The 12027-nt window shown below is 40.4% G+C and overlaps 1 protein-coding gene across 1 annotated transcript in view; it reads right to left on the bottom strand.

Annotated features, from left to right (window-relative positions):
• CDH18 (cadherin 18) overlaps positions 1-9964 on the bottom strand; it is a 211482-nt gene extending 201518 nt beyond the window's left edge. Inside the window, exon 1 of the mRNA XM_088525032.1 lies at positions 9769-9964. The gene's annotated coding sequence lies outside the window, so the exon portion shown is untranslated. The remainder of the gene's footprint in view (positions 1-9768) is intronic.
• Between the last annotated feature and the right edge of the window lie 2063 nt (positions 9965-12027).

Below are 12027 nucleotides of genomic sequence, written 5' to 3'. Positions count from 1 at the left end.
ACTGCGCGTTATTGTCGTTGCTAACAAAGGCTTCTGAATGAGACAGTGTAGCACAAGGAACTGAAATCATCAAGGTGCTGCTGCACAGCTTTCCATTAGTGTTTCACAAAGGACCTGCTGCAAGTTTTCAGATACCTTAGTAGTAGTAACATGACTGTTTATGAAGAGCAAGTCCATAAGCCATTCATTAGCTGCATTGGTAAAAAGGTGTGAGACCAAAGCTGTCATAAAATTTTTGCAGACCAGAAAAATCTGCTAGTGATTTTCTAACTATTTATTCTAAGCTGTGCCTTTCACATAAAATCAAGTATCTTCATAAAATCAAGTATCTTCTTTCTTAACTCACTCAAAGCACATTCACTGCACAGTATGCTCCACAGCACCAAAAATCTTAACTGTTTCATAGAGTTCAAATTGCTAAATATTGATTTCTGTTGAGCTTTGGAAACACAGTAACATGTGTATGCTGAAATTTCCAGGATTTGTAACTTTTGTCTACCGTTCAAGGAAAAATAAAAATCTCTAGTGCCATATCCCTATTGCTGCTATATGAAAGCACAGCACAAAGGTACTAACAGGGTCCTTGGAAGACACGTCTAATTTGTTTCTACCGAGCCAAAGGACTAAACTGTGTTGGTGTTTTCTTTTTTTTCTTTTTTCCTTAAGGACTTCAAGTACTGGGCGAAGTCAGCAGTTTGATCTTTATTCCAATTATCAGAACGCAGTTCAGGTTAAAAGACGCCAAAAGGTACGTATGGCACCTGCTAACACACCCCAGCGTTTTCTCCCCTCCGAGCTGCCTGGCTCGCTCCTGGCAGCCTCCCTGATGACACTGTGCTTGCCCCAGCTCGCCACACGCACTCACCTGACACAAGGGACCCCAAGAGCACCACAGAGGCGTCACAGGCACATGCCAGTGAGCCTCAACAGCTGTAATCAATTCATCCAATATCCAAATAAGGAAAATATTTTGACCCATTCTGCCTGTGTAAGTACTTTCATATTCTTCATTAACTGAATTTTTGCATCCGTCTTCTGCAACATGTAAATCAAGGTACTTCCAGGCAGGCAGATACGCAATAGCACACACATGATTATATTTAACTACCAAACTCTCTTAATATTAGACCACAATGAATAACGAGTCACAGCAAATCTGCCCCCCAAAAAAGATTCTTTAATTCTACCAGTGCAATCCACCATGAATTATCCTATCTATGGCCTCTAGGTGGTATCATAATGCAAATAATATTTAAGGGATAATAATTATAAGGGCTATAAAGCAAAATATTTCTTAAAATATCCTTCTATTTTTAATCCCCTGTCCCATTCAAGGATACAGACAAAACAGTGTGCAGATTTTTATGCTTTTATACTGTATTTGAGATTTCTTCTGTCCCTACTACACCTCTACGTGGTTCCAGGGAATGAGATGATGTTTAGGAAAATGCAAGATAGGCAATATAGACAAAGAGCAAAGCAAATCCTAAAAGCTTCTCCAGGGCTATGTGAATCCAGGTGAGCCTGCTCTGAGCTTTGCCAGTGTGGCAAAACAATCTCCAGTTTCACACCGGAGCTTTTAGACGCGCACTTCTCCAGCGCTCACCTCTCGGCTAAAGCAAACGTGAGCAGCAGCCCCGCGCAGGGAGCTCTGCCATTAGCTCGTGGCTTCACTGCGAGGAGCCAGCTGGATATTACAGAGCCCCCACACTGAGAAATGCCTTCTCAGCCTAACAGGAAAGAACTGCTCGCTCTGATCAGCCTGGCTACTAAAGGGACACCAGCTGTGAGGAAAACCAAAAGCCAGAGCCTCAAGGAAACCGCGCATTCAGTAAGCTGGTTTACGAAGTCTCCTCATACCTTACACCTCCCTTATTGCAAGTCCTTGCAATGGATGTCAGTGGATGAACACTTGTAGCTGCACTCCTAGTTCTCCATAGCATCGCCCACACCACGTTTTCATCGAACGAACGCCAAGGCTGATCTGTTGTTTGGGCAGCAAGGGCAAGTGAAAAAATAGACGACGACGTTACGACAAATAAAGTGGGTCAGCAATGAAGATAGTTAGAACTGTGCAGGGACTTGACAGAGATTTTCCAGAATTAAACAAACATTCTTCCTGGTATAAATAGGTCTGTATAAATCAACATTTGCATTTATGAAATTCTATGCAGTTTTTGACATAACCTAACACTACCTCTTATACTAGACCAAGTGAAAACAGGAGTTGCCAGGAGTTGATTTAAGACTCCATGCAAATTTAATGGCGTTGAACCAGATAAATCCACACATCTAAAACAGTTCTGATCAAGAACATACTTTTTCTTAATTACAGTTTTACTAGTTAGGAGGGACAAGAAAATTCCACATCATTCCCATGATGAACATTTTTAAGCATGTATATCAAAAAGAAAAGCTTGTGTTGTTATATTTTTATTATAAAGTCACTTCAAAGCAGACTAGTTTTCCCTCTTAGGGAAAAATAATTAAGCAAAACAGACAACTTGCTTCAGCAGTTGTCAATCTGTGCAAGTACGCTCATAAGTGAAAATCTAAGTATCAGCGTGGCACAAGTTAAGCACTTATTTTCTGTCCTTCCATGTACACAGACATCATTTTGCAGTAAGAACAGATAGAAGATGATATAGGATGTCAACACCTTTCCATATGCTGTTTGCCTGAAAAAGCTGTACTTTATATATATGGAAAAATGTATGACGTATACATGGAAAACACTGCTCTTCAGCACTAGCAATCAGTGGGGCTGCAGAAAACGACATAGTTTACAAAAGTCTGCCAACATCATCACTAGGAGACCTTGCTGATGAACTCTAAAATGACTAGAGAATGAAGTAAAACTATGCATCACTAAAGGAAAGATGCAAGGCAGATTTTTAGGCATGATACCTATGAGATTGAGAAGCTACAGGATATGCTATATGCTACAGTATATGCTATTTTTATTCTAAGATGAACAACAGTGTACAATATCTAGCAGCTTAGATGCACACTAAATAGAAAACAATATATTCTTTGCAACCTTGCAAAAAGTGCATGCTTTGAAGATATGAAGACAGAGTTGCTCTTTTGAGAAAATGTAGTCAATTGTGACACCAAAATTGACATACATAGAGTATGAGCTCTACAGGTTGGGTTAAAAAGCAGCACACATACAAAAAAAGCAACACACTAGCAACAGAATCACAGAACGGTTGGGGTTGGAAGGGACCCCCAGAGATCATCCAGTCCAACCCCCCTGCTCCAGCAGGGACACCCAGAGCACGTGGCACAGGGTGGCATCCAGGCGGGTTTGGAAGATCTCCAGAGAAGGAGACTCCACAGTCTCTCTGGGCAGCCTGTTCCAGGGCTCTGTCACCCTCACAAGAAAGAAGTTCTTCCTCACATGGAGACGGAACTTCCTGTGTTTCAATTTGTTCCCACTACCCCATGTCCTGTCACTGATCACCACCGAGAAGAGTTTGGCCCCTGCATCTTTACCTTCTCCCCTCAGATATTTGTATGTGTTGATAAGTTCCCCTCTCAATCTTCTCTTCTCTAGGCTGAACAGGCCCACAACTGCGATTTATCTAAGATAGAGGAATCGTAACTGGTTTAAAGGCAACACAGAAAAAAAAAAGAGACCTACTTAAATTCAAACTTCACCTAGTAAATCATCTAATAATCCAAAATGCTTCCTACTCTTCAAAACCGAGCAAAAGCTGTAATTTGAAATGTCTCTCTTTGGCTGTACAATATAAGCTAGATTGCTATAATCCATATGAACTATATTTATGACTTGTAGTCAGGCAGAAAGGTAGGAAACATCATAAACTCCGGCAATTTACAGTAACACACATCAAACACCCGAATGACTTCATTATATAAACGTTGATTGTTTTTCTTTGCCTATTTAGGTTCATTTACCTGACAGAGTAAATCAGTACAACGGGCACGAGACGGCAGACGTGGTGGCACGCGCACCCAAATGCCCCTTCGGCGCTACCAAACGCAGAGCCGACGTGCTGAGCGAGGTGCCTGCTGCCAATCACGAGGGCTCGCCTCAACCGCACAGTCCCCTCCAGTCCCATCAGCTCTTTCCTTCCTTTTGCAGGATGAAAACAACCAATACATCCACAGCCAACAATCTTTCGTAAGCAAATCTTATTAAAGCACAAGCCAAGAGCTACCACTTACAAGATAAAAGTACAAGGAAATAAGGATCTGCTCAAAGAGGATTGTTTCACTATAGCAATTTGAAAATAATCTATACATAATCACATTTGGTCAAATACATTTTCACCTACAGCAGCCTGGCTTTAGATTTTTTATACCTAAAGGTGGTTGAAGCCATGCAAGGGTTTTCTGTCCATGGATCTTGTATTTCCAGTTCAGATGTGAAGCCGCTGCCAATCTCCATTCAAAACAGCAACATTTCAGAGCAGCGACTGGCCAGACAGGCACTATACCCACTTTTTCTCCTACATCAGAAGACATTTTGAATAGTGCCAGCCATGCAAACTGAAGTGATACATAATCAAGCAATGTAAAATCTTGTTTTAATGGCACTGCGCAATGAATATTTTTCTCCTCAACATCATGATTACGAAATAGAAATATGCCCCTAACTTGCAAATCAAGGTGTTACGTGCTGGGGAAAAAATTCTTATTTAGAAATATCTAACCGATTTAGAATAGAAATGATCTTTTTGCTTTGCTTGTTAATAAGACTTGATTTTCTAAATGTTGCACTTTACACCGACGATATAAAGATATCACAAAAAGAGACACAGTCACTGTGACAAAAACTTGTAGGCAGACACAAGAGTAAACACACCTGACATTATGTTTAGTGCCTCTTTTCTTCAATCAACTTAGAGTCTCACATTTAAGAGTTTGGGAATCCTAATTTAGTTAAGCAGGTCATTAACTTTGAAGTGAAGTACTATTTAGTGGTCCAAATAAAGATACCAACAAATTCCTGACTGAGAAAAGTCTTGGACAACATCTCTTTCTATTTCACTAAACATATGCAACTTGCAGCATCTAATGAGACCGTGATAAAACAACTTGCCTCCTGAAATTATATGCCCTCTATTTGTTATTAACTAACAAAGAGTACAGATTTTCAATTTTGTAAGTACATTTCCTTAAGAAGACTTGTGCTTAGTCATAACGCTTCAACAATTAACTATTTCCATTAGGATTAGAAATGTTTCTTGGTTTGAAACCCCTTTTAATTTTCGTATTCTAAGCAAACACAACCAGAGGTTGATAATTTAGCAAGAAAATTCAGAAGAGCTGCACGTCGAAAAACTCCCATATAGCATCAAAAAGTTGTAAAGATCTTCATTATACCTAAGCCACTAGCATATTAAGATATTTGAAAGTATGACCATACTGAGACAGGGAAAACTGATACAAGCACGGATCCTGGAAAGCTCTCCCTTTCTTGGTATCCACATGAGAACTTCCAAAAATTCGGAAAAAAAATTATATATGTGTGTATATATATATATGCACACGTTGCTGGGCTAAACCTCCCAGTTTTACATTTGCCTCCTTACACTTGCCAGCACTTGCTGATCTTTGACTAACTCGTGAAATAAAGGAGAAAGATTTTAATGCAAAAGTTATCATTATAGTAATTATAGACAACCGATGATTTATTGTTAATTAAAATATACTAATTCCTTTTCATTCCTCTGAAGCCCCCAAGTTCTTCTTCAGTTTAGTTACATTTTCCACAGAGTCACCAGGGAATTCGCTGCGCATTGATCTTCCCTCTGGGAAAGCTCCGCGCGGCTTCCTCAGGCCTCCTCTCATTCCAACTGAAACGCTAGAAAGCTGCGCCAGGGAGAATCCCTTGGGAGAGGGGCATAAACAAACTGAAATTGCAGTTATGATTAAAACAACACAAAAGATACACATTGCAGCTAATTCCTGAGATAATTACTCGGTTTAAAGTGCTACCACAAAAATCCTCCTGGGTCTCTATTAAACTGCTGCTCTGCAGCGGTGACAGTATACACAGAAAATGCTTCAGTTTTTTCTCTTTCCCATCTCATTTGCCTAGTTTTTGGTACTCATACACTGCAATATATATTAAATTAGTGGCACAAATAGTCAGCAAATATTTGCCATATCATTAGTTAGTTTCATCTCTTGAGACAAAGGCACTTCTTGTTTTTGCTCCTCACACAGCATCAGTACTGGGGAGTGGGGAATTTTAATTTCCCACAATGACACCCTTAATCAACGTACTTTCGTTTTTCTTTGAAAAACCCTGCATCCCAAGAACATCAGAATACACCAAGAACAAATTTAGTCCCAGTTTCTGTGCTAGTAGAATGAGTTACAGTCCTCCTTATGGCCCAAAAAATAAGGACTGAGGAATTGAATATTTTCTCGAATATTCAGAACATCCACTGAAAAGCGAAACATTCTCTAGGGCCTCGCAACACTCAGGCATCTGCCCAGCACGCTGCTGCCAACTTAATGACATGTTTGCAAGACATCTTTTCCTCTGCTAAAGCTTTCATACAGGTTTTCAAGCAGTCAACGTAAAGCCTTTTCCCTTGGAAACTCTGGAGAACCTACTGGAGATCCCAACTTGTGGTAACTCCTAACACAAGTCAACATCCTCTGCGAATCGAGCTTGTCTTTTTTTTTGGCATATATTAAAAAAAGAAATACAGTACACAATTCCCAAATATTATTAATGCTACACTTGTAGAAGCAAGAAATGTTCAGCCTGTTTAACCCGAGGCTAAATCTGCAGAACGCTCTATAGGCTGCAGTGCTGTTTAAGCTCTCGCTACGTATTCGGCAGCATTCTCCAGACAAGACCCCATCGTTGGGGAGCACCTCTAGTTTTCACAGCCAAGATGTATCTCGGAGTAGGCTCTGACAGACCTCATTTCTCTTCCTCTCACTTCTGCACTCTTGCAAATAACTTCCAACCTACCCAGAAGACATTTTTGACAACTTGACATTCTTCACTCTTTTGGCATTGCCTTCTGCATTGTTTCACTTCCTCAGATATTATTTTCTTAAAACAGGTTAGAGTTGTGTAGTAAACAGATACTTCAGGGCTTGGGATGATAGAATGGGGAAAAAAGTCTTCTAAAGATTTAATGATCAAAATAACTCTCTGGGAAAAGATAAAAAAAAAAGAACAAAAGAAAAAAGAAATGAAGATTTTCCCCAGAAATATTTTGCACATTTTTTTTTTAATTTAGCTAAACCACCTACTGCCCCAGAATCATGCTTCTGAAAAGCAAGTATTTAGTAAGCCTTTTATCTTGGTCATGCCTTGTGGACAATTTACAGATTTAACAATGGAACCTTCCTATATCACGCCAAGCGTGTCACACACACTGTAAAGAAAGAAGCTAAAACAGGGACTCCTGAATTCTGCTCCAGTCGCTGTCCCCCACTTGCTGGCGGATTCCTCGGGTTCAGTCCTGTTCCTCTGCAAGCTCCTTTGGCTACCCAGCGTTGCAGGACGAGTGATGCCTCCACTGAAATGAGGGATTCTCAGTATCGCAAGTTAAGTGCCTGTGAAAGCACTGCTCAAATTCTACATCTTCCTCCCTGCTGTATTTTCAGGGGGGCTATTAACACAAGAGAGGCATGCACAGTATCTACTTCGAGATTTTTGTCATTAAAATATGCCTGCTAGGAAACTTAATTTGACGCATATATTACACTTCCTGTGATTACAATGAGTGCCACATACTGGTATTAGGAACAGCTGCGAAGCAAAAGCCAAGCTAATGCTGTAGCTAAGGAACAAAACCAGTTTAATCCAGGGAAGACCTCTCCTAGGATTGCATCAGCTCGCATCAAGCTGTTCCCAACAGCTGAAAACACACATGAAAGTGAAGCAGCTTTGCAAAGCAGTCCAATACGGAGACCATAGCCTTTCTTTAATTCTAGACTGGTTCATTTAGCTTTTTGAAGCTAAATAATAAAGGCTCTATCTCATATAAGATTGCTTAACAGGTTGACTCTAAGCCTACATATTAAAATATTAAAGCTACCTATTAGAACTTAGCACGCCTCTATAGATTTGCAGAAGACTGTTAGATAAATGCAGAATGTAAATAAAAAGGGCTCTTAGGAGTCATAAAAAGAAATATCTAGTGAGAGATCAAGAATTCAGTAACTGCTACTGTCTTTCCACACATGTGTTATATACAGGTATTTACCAGATATTAAGACTTCATAGAACCACATGTAACTGCACAAACTCATACAAACTTACATGCAGCTAGATTTACACCCCTCCTTTCCTGTCCTGTATAAGCTAACGTTGCTGAGAGGTATGGTAAAGAATATGTAGTGGCCACACGGCCACTACAGTGTGTGAGCTGCAAATCTAATCATGACCTTTGATGGCAATGACACAGGCCTCCAGGTACTAGAAAATACTTGAAAGAATTCCAGAAATTTCCAGAAGAGAGATTTCTGCTCGTGTGCCCAAGCTATTTCTGAGTTGCACACTGTGCATTAGTCTTGACTTCACTGATGCAGCATCAGATATTAATCAGCACAATTTCTGGTTCATTATCTTCAAAGTTAATTTTAGCAAGCTCTGTTCCTTCCCTCATTCCCAAAGTTGAAACTGAATGATTAAAATAAAATCTCATCCCACACTGAGGGACCGCTGCCCACTTGCTCACAAGATAAACATAAATGCTTACTAGTAGGAAAAACTTGCATTTGGGTCCAAGAGAAAAAAAAAATCTAAAAAATACTTCTTTAGTCAGATCTATGGTATATTTTGCTGGTCCTCCACTCATCTTTTCACACTATTTCAAAAACCGCCCAGCTGTTACTAGATACTGTTCTTGCTGACAGCAAGTTAAGTGAAACGGTTGCCGTTCACAACTTGCCCCAACTGCTTGCTACCGTCTTCTTTCTCTGCAGGATGCTGCTTCCTCAGAGCTGCATGCAGCAGCTCCTGGTGCCAACCAAAATGTTCAGAATCAGCTTAATCTTTTTTAAAATGCAGGCTGTTTGATGGAGCCAACCAAAGGAGAAGCTACAAATGCCATTCTGCTGTCAGGCTGACATGCAATAACCTCTAGCAGGACGTGAAGAGCAGCTGAGGCAGGTTTGGAGTTGAAGTTTTTTCACAAAGCTCAGCTGCAACCAACACTGGGTTTCGGATCACTGCCTTAAAGTTTTGCAAGATAGATGAATGGAAAAACATCACAGATACAATAGTAAACACTTTTAGAGATTAGTTATGGCTCTAAAAAAGATCTGTTGTGAGTAAATAAAGAAATAATGACACTGTGTTTTCCTATACTATGTTATATTAATAAAATAGCTAAATAAAATACTAAGCCAAAATTCTTACACACAGAAAATGGGTACATTTAACAAAGCTTGTACATGTATGTGAGAAGATAGATTGATTCTGGGATCTCCCCCATTTCTGCCATGGAGTAGCTGATCTCAAGCTCTTAATTAATGTAGCAGCATTTAACAATTACAAGAACAGTCCCTTAAGGAGACAGCCTGGAGGGTTTCCCTTGGAACTGCTAATTCCTTCCCTTCCATGACACTTTAGGCAACCACAGTTGGGTGCATCTAAAATCCAAGAGTGCAGCTGTTGCCATGTCTCACAGACCCCGTGTGGAAAAATGAACATAAGTTTAGCCCTTTGAATGCTTATCTAACCAAGGCTGATGATTCAGTTCAATCAAATGATAGCTAGAGTTGGTGCTGCTGCAGAGAGTAAGGAAATACTGAATTCACCTTGTTTCTTGAGCTCCAGACCTGGGTTCTAGTCGGATGACTTTCCTTCTCCTTTCAGGTTACTTCAAATAAAATTCATCTCTGCTCATTTCACAACACCTGGAAATGAAAAACAGGATTTTACTGGGATGGTATAGGAAATAAAAAAAAAAAATCAATTTGGTCCCGTTTAAGAAACTTGATAAGGAGGTGTTTATAAGCCTGTTTCTGCATAGGAAGATCATAAATTCCAGAAGGGAATATCAAAACATATGCAGAATAATGTCACTGCAGTGCTAATTCTGCATCTTTAATCCTTCAAACAAACAAACAAGGCAGGTAATCACCAATAAACACCACAGCTATCCCATCTTTTCTTTCTCCACTGTAAATAGTTCAAACACACGGCACGCATCTTCCATAGAAAAGAAAGAAAACGAACGACTGAAGTATTTACTTTCAAAATTTCTGAGTGGAACACACTCTAGTTTGATTTCTAGGCTGCAAAAAAAACAGGATTCTTTTTTTCTCATTCAGAAATGCAGAAATAAATTGTGGCCTTCTAGAAGATACTGCATCAGCAAAAAATGACCCAGTCCTCTAAGAAATAGAAACATTTCCTTATTTTGAAGCAGCCACCAGAGCTGGTTGTTGAACGCAATTACGATTCCACCAAGTGCCATCTGGTATCTTCAGAAGTGCTTGGGAGAAGATGAAATAAAATATTCCATATGAAAAGGAAATAATCTCACTAAGGTGATGCAGAGTCTCTCCTTGGGTGAGAGCACATCCCACACTCCAGATAAAGAAAATTTAAAACATTAAATTTCAATGATGGAATCATCTTAGAGAAGTCATTGAAAAATATTTTTCTATTACAAACATACTGTGCTATAGCTTGAAGTAGACAACCTTATAACATGGCATTATCCTGCCTGAAAAGGATCACAAGTAATGAAAAAGATGGTATCATCTCGGTTAAGGCAACGTCCACATTGTTTTCAGTATCTGTATGTAAGAGACCTATCTTTTTTCACAGTATTTAGCATATGCCAAGGGGAGATAATAATAAAGTTGTTGGAGTTTTCTCCAAAGGCTGTGCAATGCTCCACAAGTGTAGCATTTGCTTGGCATGATCTAACGCAGCTGTCTCAGAAGTTAGGAAAATGTCCAACACAGGGAGAAGGCAAGTAGCAGGCTCAGGCCTTAAGGGTGGCTGGGGCCAGATAGCCCAACACATCAAGGAAAATACAACCAAGGAGGGTTTTCTGGCAGACGAGTCTGCAAATTATTATTCTCAACAGTACTAGCACATAGGTGGAAGGGGAAAAATCCTAAACTCAACCAAGCTCTCCCTCTACATTAACAGCTAACATTTAATATCATAGAATCATAGAATCATAGAATGCTTAGGCTTGGAAGGGACCTCTAGAGATCATCTAGTCCAACCCCCCTGCATATGCAGGGACACCTAAAGCACGTGGCACAGGGCTGCATCCAAGCGGGTTTTGAAGATCTCCAGAGAAGGAGACTCTACAACCTCTCTGGGCAGCCTGTTCCAGTGCTCTGTCACCCTCACTGTTAAGAAATTTTTCCTTAAGTTCCTATGGAATTTTTGATGTTTCAGTTTCCGGCCATTTCCTCTAGTCCTATCAGTGGCCACCACTGAAAAGAGACCATCACCGTCCTCTGCACTCCCTCCCTTGAGGTATTTATATACACTGATTAGATCCCCTCTCAGCCTTCTCTTCTCCAGGCTGAACAGGCCCAGCTCCCTCAGCCTCTCCTCATAGGGCAGATGTTCCAGGCCCCTGATCATCCTTGTAGCCCTGCGCTGGACTCTCTCCAGCAGCTCCACACCCCTCTTGTACTGTGGAGCCCAGAACTGGACACAGTACTCCAGATGCGGCCTCACCAGGGCTGAGTAGAGGGGCAGGATCACCTCCCTCGACCTGCTAGAGATGCTCTTCTTAATGCAACTCTCTAACCTGGACCTCGGATTACAGAAGTCAGTGGAGGACGTTAGCGTACCAGGTAATTGGAAATGAGTAAAACCCATACTACATGGGTACACCAGGTATTTTGTGCTTTATTATTATTATGTGACAAATAATTGAACAGCCTAAAACTACTGTGATTATTTTCCCCCAACTAATCGCCTCGAAGTCTCCCTGTCCAATTTACTCACGTTTCATTCAGGATTATTCCTGACCTGCTTCTCTTTACACCTTACCTACTTCAGAGTAGAATTTAGGGTTTTTTCTTTATTTTATTTTATTT

Source organism: Tinamus guttatus, unplaced genomic scaffold, assembly GCF_059628265.1.
Source record: "Tinamus guttatus ecotype Peru unplaced genomic scaffold, ASM5962826v1 Tinamus_guttatus_pri_ptg000222l, whole genome shotgun sequence".
NCBI lineage: Eukaryota > Metazoa > Chordata > Aves > Tinamiformes > Tinamidae > Tinamus > Tinamus guttatus.
The sequence above is the reverse complement of the archived record's forward strand: the minus strand, read 5'-3'. Positions and strand labels throughout refer to the sequence as shown.